The sequence below is a fragment of the Eurypyga helias genome, unplaced genomic scaffold (genome assembly GCF_000690775.1).
Source record: "Eurypyga helias isolate BGI_N326 unplaced genomic scaffold, ASM69077v1 scaffold12520, whole genome shotgun sequence".
Taxonomy (NCBI): Eukaryota; Metazoa; Chordata; class Aves; order Eurypygiformes; family Eurypygidae; genus Eurypyga; species Eurypyga helias.
The window spans coordinates 626-5,221 of NW_010226608.1; the positions used below are offsets into that span (position 1 = coordinate 626).

The 4,596-nt window shown below is 40.7% G+C and overlaps 1 protein-coding gene across 1 annotated transcript in view; it reads left to right on the forward strand.

The window, feature by feature from the left end:
* Window positions 1-217: 217 nt before the first annotated feature.
* The window catches only part of LOC104511247 (CTD small phosphatase-like protein), a 31,223-nt gene continuing 26,844 nt past the window's right edge, over window positions 218-4,596 (forward strand). The window contains exon 1 of the mRNA XM_010153783.1: window positions 218-380. The gene's annotated coding sequence lies outside the window, so the exon portion shown is untranslated. The remainder of the gene's footprint in view (window positions 381-4,596) is intronic.

Sequence of the window (4,596 nt, forward strand, 5' to 3'; positions counted from 1 at the left end):
CAGAGATCCAGGTTGGTTAACAGTAGACTAGTGCTGTCGTGTGAGTTTGACAAGGAAAACAGGTGTTGGAATGGAAGGAAGGGGGGGTCAATATGGTGGAAACTTTCTGTGACGTGGAAGGACTTCTGAGTTAATAACCTTGCATCTTCAATTCAGTTATTATCTGGAAAACTACGTCTGTTCTACATGAATTTATCTTTCTGATTTTTTTTTTTCCCCCTCTAGTGTCCCAATGTAATATCAGCTTGAAGAAGCAGAGGAGTCGGAGTATCTTTAGCACCTTATTCTGCTGCTTTCGTGACTACAATGTCGAACCACCGTCTACCAATAGCACCAGTGCTCTTCCTCCTCTGGTGGAGGAGAATGGAGGACTTCAGAAGGTCAGGCTCTTACCTTATTTTGTTGTCATACAGGTCTTTTGTAACCAAGGTTTAACTCTGTGCTTCTTAAAGTTTGTCTTAATAGGTTTCCCTCATGGGGAACAAGTTATGAGTTACAGGAAAAAATTAACATTTTGGTGGTGAATTGCAAAAATAACCTGGTCGTCTGCAATTTAAAACTAACTCCTTCATGAATGGTATTGGCATTATACATTTTTATAAGCAAGCAACGTTTAGAACCTGAGCAAGACACTAAAAAATGGGGACTTCTCATAATGCTTCAGATACTGAGTTGGCTCTGGCTTTGGTTCTTTCTCAGCTACAGGAAGGTTAAAATGGTTCTACTGGAGCGTAGTGGAACCACTTTGAGTGTCAGTTGAAAGGGTTTCCAGTGACATAAAGCCAGTTCAAAAAGGGGGAGATCCATAGTTGTTTGGCCCTTTTTTCAGGCCAGTTCACCTATATTTCACACACACTGAATCCAGAGGTATCAGCTCTTGGCATTTTTCCAGGTTATTAAGTTTTGTTTACCCAGTAAGTCAAATTAATTGATACAAAACTTGAGCACTTGAAGCATTGCAGGGAAGAGCAGCATGTTATTTTCATTGAATTCTAGTAACTCTTTTTCTTTGTTCCATTTATAAGATCACAACGCAAGTAATCTTATATGTTCTTTTTAAATCTGATAACACTGAGAGGATTGCATTATGTTACCCAAGAATTTCAGTCCAGTATTGCAAACATACGAATACAGTCTTTTCCATGCCATGTGGTTTTTTGGCACTCTCAAAACTAGTGCTATATACTCTTAATTGAAACACCATTCCCATCCCCTTTTTCCAGGACTTTAAAGGATTGCAAGTATAGGTGTATCCATGATGGGGAATAATAGCAGAAATTGAGACATCTCTATCTTACCAAACAACCTTCTGCTCTTCACACTGATTTTTCATATTTCATGCAGATGATTTCTTACTGACCATGTTGAGTCCATTTCATTTTGGTTTGAAGTTTGCTGGTTATGTTTCAATTCTGAAAATCTCAGGAAAAATAACAGAACAACTGTTTGGTGGGAGAGAGGAAAGGAAAGTAAATTCAGGTGACTGCGGCAAAGAACGTGAAGGGCCTGGGATGGGTAAAGACTATACTGCAGCAGTTCACGCTGAAACTGCTCACGCAGAGGTGAAGTGCACTGAAAATTCCTCTGCCGGGAGAAGGAATTGTATGTGTATTTTTAAATGTCTTTTTCTAGCCAAGGTACATCTTGGTTGAAATGAGGGAATTCTAGCCTGGATGTGCTGAAAAGGAAAGCTGTGTAGTGTGTAGCATGTATGAGCACGTTCACTTGAGAAACAAAAGGAATGGGAAACTAGTAAAATTTCCCCCTCCACTATGCTTGGGAATGGAAAGAAGGCAGAAGTGAGGCCAGTAGCAGAATTACAGCTGAGAGAAAGTGGGAGTTCATCAGAAATAAAAACACAAAGAAAAGAAGAGTTTGGTTTTTCTATAGAAAACATGATTTAAAATGGCCTGGAGTCAGCAGTTTTCAAATTTAATTTTACAAAACGCTTAATTACTTTCTAAACATATCTTATGCCTTAAGCAAGTGATAGCACGGGTGTTCACACAGGTTTCCATCCTCACTTTGTGCTGCCTTAGTGAGCCGTTTTGAAGTTGTACAGGAACCCAAGACACAGATCATAGAATTCCAGTTTGCAGCCTAATAGAGTAAAAAAGTTCAAGGAATATGTTAAAAAGAACTATTAGAATGCGTTTTTTTCAAATAGAATGAAAGGCACTCAGATGTGGAAGATCTTCATAGGAGAAATCAAGTATAGCTAAGCTTTTGGGTAGTTTTTTAGTGAGTGCAAGTAAGTCTGTGACATCTCTGTTCTAAATGCAGTGTTGAAGATTAGTGAGCTTTGTATGTTTTTTTTATATGCTGTTTTTATTTTAAATGCTAACTCAGTTGGTGTAAGTAGCAAATTCTTTTAAAGACAGAAAAACAGCCTTGAAGACTTGTATGTATCTGAATAGTGTTACGCTGCCAGGCTTTTTACCAGAGTGCTGTGTTTCCGAGCTGTGCAGCCCGGCTGGATTTGACCGAGTTACACTGAGCATCTTGTCTAGATTTATAGGTGATAAGTAAGTTGGGGGAAAGTACATGCAACACTGGGCCTCAGTTTCTCGACTGGTGAAATTAAATGTCCAGGACTAACTAAATTACCTGGTTTAGGAAAGAAGAGCAAGCCTCACAACACACTGCTTGTGCTTCTCTGCTATTTAATTAAAGCTCTTGTTGCATTCATCTGCCTGCCGGGTTGAGAATAGTTTAAATTTGGTTGAGCTGCTCTTCAAGTGGTCACTAACTTGTGTCTGCTGTCGCTTGTGTATTAATTATTTGTCACATCTCCAGTGACTTCCGACCATGGCCCAGTCAGTTCACATGTTGTAACCCTTTCATGGAGAGGGTGGGGAGGCACTGGAACAGGTTGCCCAAAGATGTTGTGGATGCCCCATCCCTGGAAGTGTTCAAGGCCAGGCTGGATGAGGCTTGGAGCAACCTGGTCTAGTGGAAGGTGTCCCTGCCCATGGCAGGGGGGTTGGAACTAGATGATCTTTAAGGTCCCTTCCAACCCAAACCATTCTATGATTCTGTGATTCTGTGAAATGAAAAAAAGAAAAATGCATACTCACACTACTATTAGAAACCAGTATAAAATGGCTTGGCTGTACTTTCCTTCCGTCTTTACTGCTCAGTAGAGTTGTTAATGTGAAAACTGCTGATAAAGACATCAGAGGGAAGGGAACAGAGAAAGCTTCTGCTGGTTTCACAGGAATTTGATGCTTGTTCTGTGTTGCTTGTGGCGCATTCTTGAAGTTGATGTGACCAGCTAACTTCCTTCTAATTAGGAGTCTTGATTCTTTAATTGCAACCTGTTGTAAAGGAGGGAAATCAAGGAAGAGTATTTTATAAAGTAATTGAAAACACAGGTCTGAAATTTTGTTCAGAGTATTTGCATTGTGCTATTTAATTCTTTGTTGTTGTTGTTACTATTTTACTGTATTAGCAAAAAATTAAATCAGTGTTTCATTCGGTATTTTACCAAATGATGTGACTTGATTATGTTTGGCAAGTCAGGTGTTATGGCACTTTGTCATAGGATTGGAAGAAACACCAAACTGAGCATGGTTTTGAATAAACGGGGCTTTTCAGCACTGACTTCTATTCCGTTAGGGGGAAAAAAGCCCCAAAACCTCTTCTTTAAAGTACTGAGTTCACTTTTCAATCTTCTACTCACAGAGCAGCTGCTTGTCCAAGTGTGACTCTAATACTGGGAATGAATGGTCCATTCTGTCTCCAGAGTTTCAATACAACATTTTTCAAAAATAACTTGTATTTACTGAAACTACTGTATATTTGTTTTTCTTAAACTGAATGCAACAGCTTTTTAGCGCAGCACAGAGACGTATTCTGAGATGTAATATCTATGACAGTGGGTATATCAGCCCGTCTGCAGCTTGGATGCTGAGCCAGATGTGTCATTGGGAGCACACAATGTTCAGCCTCGTGAAATCCTCACTAATTTTTCCTGCCTCCTCAGCAGCCGGCAGCTCACCAAGTCCTTCCAGCCGGTTTGGTTTTTTTTTTTTAGGGGCCAGATTGTTGTGAGAGGGGAGCATTTGGTGGCTTTTTTTCCCCTTCTGTATAAATTCAAGTCTCCATTTCTCTTCTTCGGTTAGGCACTTGATTCAATTTGTGTATTTTCTGCGTGTGCTTCTGGGTGTAAGGTGTTTTTTTTTCTGGTGCCTGAGTTTTGAAGTGTCTGCAGACCCAGATTTCATCTGCAGGCTTCAAGGAGGGACCTTACATAGAGAAAGGTGAGAAAAGCCAGATGCAGACTGGTGCTGTCTTCCTTGGCCTTCAGTCGTAGTGGGTGAGGAAGCTCTTGAGAGTCTATCAGCGCTTGGCCATGTCGCCTGTAACCCGCTTTCACTGGAGTCGTCTTTGCTTGTTTCACCGTTAGATCCCAATGAGGCAGATGGCTCATCTTCAGCAAAGTGAAGCATGAGTGAGGAAAGGGTTTTTTATACTGCTTGGGTTGGAGGAGAAGGTCCACATTCAACAGGGAAGAAGACAGAATTAGAAGGTTTATTCTGGGGGCAGCAGCTGCCCCTTTCATTCTGGGGGCTACAGCCTTCATTCCCTGTAGCA